Below are 10,084 nucleotides of genomic sequence, written 5' to 3'. Positions count from 1 at the left end.
TGCGGCCTCAGATATAAACATGGACAATTGTGACCTGGGTGGACCTGACTAAGAATGAGTCTGGGGTTGTATGTGTATATCTCAGGGCTCACTTTTTCCACTTCCTGCCCCCCCCCCCCCTCCCTTTCTCGCTTTCCTTATAATTTGAAAATATGGGCAGGCACTGATTGGTAGTCATAATAATGATTGTTTTACGGTGAGTGTCTAACAATGTAATTGTATTTGCCTGTATGTTTCCGAAGTTCCAAAGATGAGACTGTGATGAGTCATGTTTATTTTATTTGGTGTTATGTATAGAAAATATGGAAAATACCAATAAAACTTGATTAAGAAAAAAATGAGCCTCACAGAGAGCCATTGATAGAAAATTTTGAAGTAGCACTAGAATAGAAACCAATATAAATTTGATATCGCTGTAATCATAGTGACCAACAGTATAAGTATGTGCTTACTGCATCGGAAACGCATTAGAAATGAAACTGCCAACATGATGTAATTGCACTTTTTTTCTCCAATTCACTTTATTAAGTAATTTTTTAAAGTTCTGGTCCTGGTCCTGGTCCACGGCAGAGTATTGCTTTCAGGATGTAGGGCTTGAAATCCCCGCCTCCAGAAACACAGCCAATCACAGCCATTCAATGACATCATTGTCATTGGCTGTGATTGGCTGAAGGCACGTGTGTTTCTGGAGGCGGGGATTTAAAGCCCTTCGTAGAGAAATCAATGCTCTGCCAGGAACCAGGAGGGAGCGACAGCCTGCAGGAGCGCCGCAGAACGTCAGAAGAAGTAAGTAATGATTTTTATTCTTTGCTCCACTGTATTGCCAGCGTATAAGGTGACAGTTGGGGGGTCGTCTTATACGCCCCGTCGCCTTATACGCCGGTATATATTTTTATTGTAACACATTTCTGGATGAACTGCAGGGAACGGCTTATATATTTAACCCCTTCCCGACAATTCATCCCTGCGCTCGCCGGCAGCCCATTGCTTTCAGTGGAACCTGCTGTATTGCTGGCTCCATTGAATTCAATGGGCAAACATCGTTCTTCTCTGCCACAGCTGTTACAGCTGTGGCAGAGAAGAAGGATTTGTCTTCTATATGTTCTCAATGGGGTCGGCGCTGCTGCCGCTGGCCCCATTGAGCGCATATAGAGAAGATTTATGGCCTTAAGAAGGACCGTTGGGGTTCTTGAAACCTAAAATACTCCTAACACTCTCCCTATAGCAGCTCCAACACGATACCACTTTCCCTGAACTAATCTCAGAATGCATCTGTGGCGAGTCGTGGGAGGGGCAGATTTCAATACTCGGGTGACACATAATCTCGCCAGCCACTCACTGCAGGGGGGTGGTATAGGGCTGGAACGTTGCAGGGGGAAGTTGTAATGCCTTCCCTGTCTTTCTATTGGCCAGAAAAGCGCGCAAATTTCTCAGGGAAGAAAGTGAAAGTAAGCCGAACATCACGTGGTACTCGTTACGAGTAACGAGCATCTCGAACACCCTAATACTCGAACGAGTATCAAGCTCGGACGAGTAGGCTCGCTCATCTCTAGTTACAATAGGAAGGGGTTAACGTTATGGCTGATGTTCTTGTATCGACTCTAAGCTGTTTTATGCAATTACTTTGCCTAAATGTTAATCTGTAAATTAAGAGCGTTCATCTAGGTGACTCTTCCTCTAATACCGGGGTGCAGTCACTACCCATAATGCAGTTTTACACACATTTTTGAATTTCGTGTTTGAACTCCACTATCTAATTCTAGGTGATGAGAATATCTGTACTTACCCAAAACACCTGAAAATCTCATTTTTATCAGTAAATATCCCATAACTGAGTTTGTCAGGTTTTGTAGAAAGTTGTATTATTCCACCGAGCATCAGATCTCCCGATTTCGTGATGTGCTGCAATCCTCCGATCAGTTCTAATTTGCACGCACGCTCCATAACATGTCCACCATCAATAAGAGTGAGGATCAGGAACAGGATGTATGTACCACGCAGAGCCATTACCTGGTCGGAGACAATCACAATTATACTGGTTAATGACGTCACATTCTATGAACTTTCCACATCTGAAAAAAAACAGATTTTGTAACAGATTTGGTGCTGATTTTCCCTGCGGCGATCACTCCCTGAGTTGTAATGAATGAATTCAGAGGTGAAAATCCACAGCATGAGCATCTTACACTATGAATGTGTTCTGCCCTGAGTAGGGTTTGCTAAAATCCCATTCACTTACATTGTACTGTACATTGCCGGGCATTCTGCATCTAAACTTCCACAGCAATTCTACTCTGTGTGAACTCACTTATAGGGGTTTGTGGAGTAACTGAAAAAGTCGTGCAGGGTGCAACTCTCCAAAGGATGAAGTATGAGGTTACTAGGAAATAAAAGGTGTCAGAACAGCATCTCATCATTCCACAGTAAGGACTTGGTCAGACAAGCGTTTTTTTGTGCACGAATAGGAGCACAATAAAACCACCACTCGCATGTGGAAAATGCGCAAGAACAAAGCTAAAGGCATGTTTTACAGTTTCATATAAATAGTGAGTTCATATGATGGAATTATGCGTGGCCCGCAGCAAAGCAGTGTATAATGTGGTGAACCGCCAGATCTTCATCCCAAAACAGAGTATCCGTGTCCAGCCCACTGCTAGCTGATGTAAAATGGGGACAATTATGGCTGCGCTTCATTCTGCTTCTGGTTCTACCAGGATTTGCAAGACAATTACTGGATTTGAAGACATGTTGTCGGGAGATGATATACTTTTTGGCTGTTTGCTGTGGGGCACATTTGGGGAGTCGATTGAGACCCCAAAAAAGGCGCCTAGTGACCTTCCTAGTGACCAACCTAGTACTATCAATAGTGCTGCTGCATTCAGGAGGAGTAGGCAAACTAGAAGGTTCTGGGTGCATTTGATGGTGTCGCAGCATGACCGTATTGGGCAATGTTTCTCCATTAAGTAGACTTAAGGTGCCACCCAGAAAACTCATTGCTTTCTGTTGTTTGTTGGCCATTATGTTCGATGAACTTCTGGAGGAGGTGGGTTCTAGTATAACCCACAGAGATACCACCATGTGTGAGTGCTGAGCAAAAACTCTGGGTCAATCTGCGGTAAGTTCATATGTGCCTCAGTGTTACAAGATGCTTATGTTTACATTTCTTTTCTTTCTTTTTTTTGCCTGCTCTCTGTTGGATTGTGTTCTTTTGCTTGCCTTTTTTTGCCAGCAGCCTTAAGTGCTCCATGGGACAATTTTAGACCTATAAATGAACCACTATAATAGGCTCCATGTACTCGGGACATATCTTTTGCTTTTAAACCCGTGTGTTTTTTGGCCATTTGTTTGTCTCAAAAAAAAATAGCAAAAACGCAAACAGTGTTGGAAATGCCCTTTTTGGACTAAAGGCTGAATTCACATGTGTGGTTTTGTATGCACTGAAAGCTGCACCCGAAACTGCATTGGTCAAACCACATGGCTTTGTGAAATGTTTGTTATCAATTCTTGCCAAAAACGCACACAGTTGCAAATGTCCTTTTTTTTTTTTTTACGGCTAACAAATAACGCAAACGGTTTATTACAGAAAGATACTTTTATGCCCGATCAACCTTTAAAAAATGATTTACCGATTCCTGCTCCTAGTGGTCGACACAAGATCACATTCTGCTTTTCAAAAGACATTTTCTCTTAACCTGCTAGGTCCTCTATGTTGGCCTACACCGAAACCGAAGTGAACTCTAGTTTAGTAGGATCTTCTGTTCGGCAAGAAGATGAGAGGTTGTGCTGAGAAGCTGGAGTTCTCCTCCACTCGTAACCACTATGTTATTAAGCAAACACCGCAACTCAGAAGACGCAATCAAAGGTAGACAATCTGACTGACATATTTGTTTTGCTTTGGAGATTCTGATAAAGGAATATGGAAGCCGCCGTAGACTGTTCAACCTTGAGAGCCATCTTTAAATGGAATCACAAAAGGAAGACCTGGGTTGGTGCTAGTGCATCTCTGCCACTAAAATGGTAAGTGTCCTGGTCCTGGGATGTAGGTATCTAAGGATACACTACGCTGTCTCAGTTGGTGTCCAACCATCATGCTTTGTTGTGCATGCAAATGCCCACCAAGAGCCCCCTGTGGTGACAACATACCGGAACTCTGGGGGTACATTTCTCCTGACACACTCTGCTGCTTCATTAGCATGAAGTTCTGTTGCACTGTCTGAGATGGAGGCGCTATTCCTGTCCTACTCAGGGTGTATAGATAGCATTCCCAGGGTTCTCTGTGGACCTGGAAGACTTGGGCCTGAACGACCCGAATGTTGCTCAACCATCATATTCTGCAGGCCAAGGAGGTGCATATTAGTGGGATGTGGTTTGGGGGGTTGTGAACTCCCTTTAGGAAAGTACTGCAGAGTACTACTTGGCTTTTCTGATGGCATGATACGAGACAAGTTGAATTCTGGAATACCACTGGGTGATGGTCGGATCACGTCTCCTAATTCTGGGTCCGTGAGTACGGCAGGAAGACTGGGGCCATAGGGTTCTGATATCCTGGGTGGCAGACAGGGTTGGTTAGGCGTTTCATCTGGATAGTTTTGCTGCGTGGAATTATTCCCACCTACTTGTAATAAAGGTGGATTGTGTGGAGGCCCAGGCTGCAGGCAGGGTGGGAAGACTAATGGGTTGGAGGACATCATTTGTGATCCAGGACAGCAAGAATCCTGGGTCACTGAAGGAATCATCAAAGGTGTTTGAATAGGGCCAATCGATTGGTGCATGGGAGGACCTGGCGAGTTCACCATTGAAGGAGGGGGTTCATGGGAGAGTGGTGGCTGTCCTTGAAGACCAATGTTTCCAACTGGGCTATGTGAAGAACTTAAATTCAAATGCAGAGAAATCGGAGGATTCATCCCAGGACCTTGCTGACTACCAGGGGGAAGGAGTATCCGGTCCGGTAGGAGTTCATCATCAGATGTAGCAATTGTTTTAATTGCATTGTGATACAACGGAGTGGAACTAGGCATGGCGTACTTGGACATCTGTGACATGATCAAGGATAATGGATTCTGGGTCGGTACCCCATCTTGAACTACCATTTTCTGGCCATCGCCTGTCATTCCACTGCCATTTTGCATTCGTGCGGTCCGAGCCAGCTCTTCCGATCCTACTCCTGCTTGGGAAGCTATTAGCTCGTTCCTCATTTACTGGGACAATAACATCTGTTGGTGGGGTGTCATCTGAAGATTAAGGTTCATATTCATGTTGACAGTCATGTTCATATTGAGGTTTCCACCTCCTCCTGCTGCTGACTCCAGTTCCCTGCCTGGTCCTGTAAGCCCCATGGTGGGACTAACCATATTTCGGGACCCTCCAAAATCCATGCCCAGGGTAGGTGCACTACTCAATCCATCTCCTTGAAACATAGAAGGGTCACCAGGACGCTGCTGCATGATCACTCTTTCGATATCTAGTTCTTGACCACCAGGTACTGACAACTGCCTCTGCATAACAGGCGATCGTTTCTCTAGTAGCTGTTGTCTCAAAAACTCATCCCGGAAATGAGGATTCAAAAATCTTTCCACCTCTCCTTGACCTCCCCCAGGGTAGGTCATTCCACTTTGCGGAAAGCTACCTTGCCCTCCACCACCCATTGGTGTCATATCTTCAGGCCATCTGCCTGATCTCTGCATGACTCCCATGTTGTCCATTGGTATATTTTGCATGAGTCCATATCTACCAAGAAATCTTGGACCTTGGAATGTCATCCCAGCACCTCTTAGTTGCATGGCTTCCTGGCCCTCTAAGGATCCAGGAAACCGATTACCAACCCACTGTTCACCAGGCTTGTTCTGGTATGGTGGCGGAGGTCCCCTGAGCATCATATCAGGTGCTGGCCGCCCGTGTATCGTCATGTGCTCTTCCTTCCTCCTCTTTTCGGCATAATATTCCTCCTGCAGTTTTCGCCATGCCACCTGCTCTGGTGTAAGACTGTCCTGTCCCAACTGTTGCATCATAAGACTCATTTGATGATCCATGTCTGGCCCTGATGGAGGGCCTCCCATTTCTTGCTCCATTTCTGCACCTCCCAAACTTTGCGTCTGTGTGATCATAGATTGCAAGGGCTCTTCATACTTTCTTACTGGAGTCGGTGGGTTTGAAGGGACATGAGGGGGAGGATGAGAAGGTACAGATCCTTCTACTGGACTTGTGTCATGCCTTGAAAATGACTCGCTATCAACACCACTTCGAAGTAACAACCTTTCTATGTCTCGCAAAGTCTGAAGAGATCGTTCTCGGTGCTCAAGTTGCTCTCTTGAAAGACTCTGTACGTTCAGAGTCACAGCGGTCTCTTGTGTACTTTCCAGAAGTTCAGGGTCTTCGACAGGTAAGGGGGCAGTAGCTGCAGGTGGTGGATTCCGTTGGCTACTGGCGGGTGGTGGTATTGAGTGGCTGCTGGCAGGACGACTGTTATTTTCCACCGTATTTGGGGTCAACTCTTGTTTTGCCTCTTCCACGGCTGCTTCTGCTTGTAGCACATTGGGAGGAGCTGGAATAGGAGTGCCTGTTGGGTGATTGGCTGGTGCGGGTGAAGTAGAAGGTGGTAGTGGGGGCACAGAATCCTCTCCTGCTGTATTGGGAGTGCTAAGCGGTTTCTGGAGAGTATCCTCATCTAGCTTGGCGTGAGGAACATTTTGCTGGTGGTAAAGCAGAATGGAATCTGCACGGCCCTGTAAGACAGCCTCAGCCGCCGTGTTTGCCAAGTATGTGTTGAAGACATAAACGTATTGTGAGGGAGCCTTGGAGGAAAGCCCTGGCCCTCCTCCCTCCGCAGCTCCGCTCTGGCCACCCCCGTGGGTCGTGCTGGAAGAACTGGAGTCATTGAGTCCTGGAAGGGACGCTGATCCTGATCCGGGCACGGTAGGAGCAGATATTGCAGAATCACCGACACTGCAGTTGCGAGCAACCAGGAGGCTCTTCTTATCCTCCTCGCTGTCCGGGCCGGAGCACCACTCATCTCTGCTGTACTGCTGCTTGCGTTCCAGCACACACCGCGCTTGCTGCGAGGGGGAAGCTCTCCTTTTGGTTCGGGGTCCACGGAGGGTGGTCCCGGCTCTTTCAGCTCTGCTGCCTCTGCGGCTGGCTCTCTTTGCCCGTTCCCATGGTTCGGACCCTGGCTCGGAGTGGTTTTCAGCCCACTTGGCGACATGTGATTGGGTTTGGGGCTAAGCAGCCCGGTCCCTTTGGATCCTTGGCTCACATTTGCAGGCTGCGGTTGGCCACCGTTGCTCGAGGTCTTCTCATGATTGCTCAGTTTGCTTTCAGAGTGCATTTGATTGGCAAAGAATTACACGGATAAGAGGGACATCAAAGATCTCCTCACTGCTCTCCCCCGCGGACTCCCATCCTGGCTCTCCGGCCTCTGGTAGGGAAGCTTCCCCTCAGCAGCTGCAGCTCGGGGGCTTCGGTGAAGAGGGAGCCGCAGCTGAGGCGAGCATGGTGCCCCCTCTCATCCTGCCCCCTCCTCCGAGCTGCAGGGCACGGCGGGCATGTAACCGGGCTGCCCGGTGTCGGGGAGAGATCGGAGGGGGACCCCGGCAAGGATGATCCCCCTCCCTGCAGGACTGATTACCCCGCTCCGGGGGCTTCTGTGCTCCGAGGTGGGAAGACACTGGCTGCGAGAGCCACTGTTGCAAATGTCCTTTTTGGGGCAGTTTCTAGTGCCCACAAATGGAGCTTGTGTGAATGGAGGAAATACAGTGTTCTTGTAAAATGACACACACACATGGCGTCACCATGCAGCTATTGTAGTGATTTTTGTTATTATGGCTGCCTGATTGACAGTTGAAAACAAGTGCGTGTCTCTACAGGCCTTAGCCCCTGAGCAGAAGGGCCATTCTAGCATTGCACAATTTTCTGGGCCTGGCTAAATGTGTATCTGTGAATGTGTAACGTGAATGGCTTGCCTGTTTGGCTCTGGATGTGTGAAACTGCTGGCTGGCCCTACTTCCACTTTCACGTAGACTTGTCAACAATCGGTATGGCTCTCTTGATTCTTCATCAAAATCTTGAGCAAAGTTACTTTGAGTGGCCACCAGTCTGGGGAAGGATGATGGTATGTGTTTGCTTCAGCTGCCGTACTAAATGTTGGTTGTGTTTTTTAACAGATATTGGCCACGTTCTTCACTCATCAGTGTTCTCCTTGCAAGGCTCAATCTGCTTGTTCTAAGTGCGCCACAATGGGCACCCACACCCAATGGAATTCAGGAACACAAGGCTGCAAACTGCACACCACACATAAGCATGCAGATCCCCCCTTTTTGTTGGCCTACATTCTGGAAGCTTCTTGAAGTGACTGTCCTCGGATTTCATCCCATCTATATGTGTTGTTAGTGCCTTTTTCCAGGTCCTTATTTGTGTGCATTATTGCCCGTTACTAAAAATTGAGTGCTGCTCTATTCTTGCACCATAATAGGGTTGCCTCACATGGGATATTGGCGTAGCCTTTTTTCCCAACAACAAACAATGTAAACAAGTTGTCACGTGGAAATGAAGGCAGAATGTTATGTTGTGGAACGCATGAGCAGCAGTAGCTATGATTCTAGAACCAAACAGCTCTTCCCTAGCAGACATTCAATTCAGGCCATCTCACCCGGCGCACAGATTTTACAAGGCTATATATGTATCAGGAGGGTGTGTGGGTGGGGACCTGGCAAGCCTAGACCTAAAGTTTGGAAAACACCCCTCAAAGCCAATTTGCCTACAAGGTGGGGGCACAAGGCTGTTTGGTGTTGGAATAGTTGTTATCTTGTGACAATCTTCCCCCCATAGTGACAACAGTGTGTATGGCCCTAATCATGTGCCGATTAAAGCTAACAGGCTTCCCTTGCTAATAGTTATTGTGTCGTGCCTAATGGACTGTGTTTTAATGAGTAAAAAAAATTAGATGCAACTTTGAGATTTTTGTTTTAATGTATTAAAATTTTTAAAAACATATGGAAAACAGGCCATATGGCAAATGTGCAATAAATAAAGCTACAGCCTATGGAATGGCAGGAAACACAGCTTCTGAGTGCAGAGGAAGAATCAGACAGAAATAATGGCAATGCAGGACCCCATCTGCAACCCGACTGCCACTAGTCACTGATGCATAGAAAGATCAACGGATGATGGTGTTGACTGTGCAGACCTGAGGGCGGGATGAAGCAACCTCTCTTCCGTTGTCGGAAAGTTATGCATTCCCCACTGATGGAGGTTGACCAGGCACTCGCAGAGATGGTTAAGGCCACTCTGCAGTGCATTGACATGCAGATAGCAATGACACATCTCCTGGAAGTACCAGGCCACCCTCTCATCAGGGGTAACATCTCATCACGCTGTTGGGAAAAAAGAGCTTGCATTAACAGTAGAGATGAGCGAACGTGCTCGGCCACGCCCTTTTTCGCTTGAGTACCGCGATTTTCAAGTACTTCCGTACTCGGGCGAAAAAATTCTGGTGGCGCCGTGGGTGAGTGGGGGGTTGCAGCGGGGAATGGGGGGGAGAGGGAGAGAGAGAGGGCTCCCCCCTGTTCCCCGCTACTACCCCCCACTCACCCACGGCACCCCCCGCCCCCCGGCCACCCCGAGTACTTTTCACTCGAGTACTGAAGTACTCGAAAATGGTGGTACTCGGGCGAAAAAGGGGCGTGGCCGAGCACGTTCGCTCATCTCTAATTAACAGCAATTGGGCTTTTCACAAACAAAATACCAAAAAAAGTCAAGAATTTGGGGCTTGGAAAATGGCCCACTGCTATTTGTACTAGCACACGCATTTCTGATTCTGGACCCCCAAAGGCATTATGCAAAGATTGGCCAGCTTGGTGTAGTAAGGACACAAAAGTAGTCTTGGCTTTTCGACACAACTGGGATAAGGGATCCTGCTTGGGGATGCAAATAGCTTCTGGCTAAACTTACAAGCTCCTAAACGGCGGCTGCCCATAATTATAACCCTGAAAGTTGCCAAAAATTATACAAAACTCTTATGGTTGAAAACTCTTCTCTAGGACAGTCAACAGATCTCAAGGGGCCACAAACTGCCAATGAGCTGGTGTCT

General features: G+C 47.4%; 1 pseudogene; it reads right to left on the bottom strand.

Annotated features, from left to right (window-relative positions):
• Positions 1 to 3,785: 3,785 nt before the first annotated feature.
• On the bottom strand, positions 3,786 to 7,374 carry LOC136619073 (B-cell CLL/lymphoma 9-like protein pseudogene; annotated as a pseudogene).
• Positions 7,375 to 10,084: the final 2,710 nt, after the last annotated feature.

This window comes from Eleutherodactylus coqui, chromosome 1, assembly GCF_035609145.1.
Source record: "Eleutherodactylus coqui strain aEleCoq1 chromosome 1, aEleCoq1.hap1, whole genome shotgun sequence".
Lineage (NCBI taxonomy): Eukaryota > Metazoa > Chordata > Amphibia > Anura > Eleutherodactylidae > Eleutherodactylus > Eleutherodactylus coqui.
The sequence above is the reverse complement of the archived record's forward strand: the minus strand, read 5'-3'. Positions and strand labels throughout refer to the sequence as shown.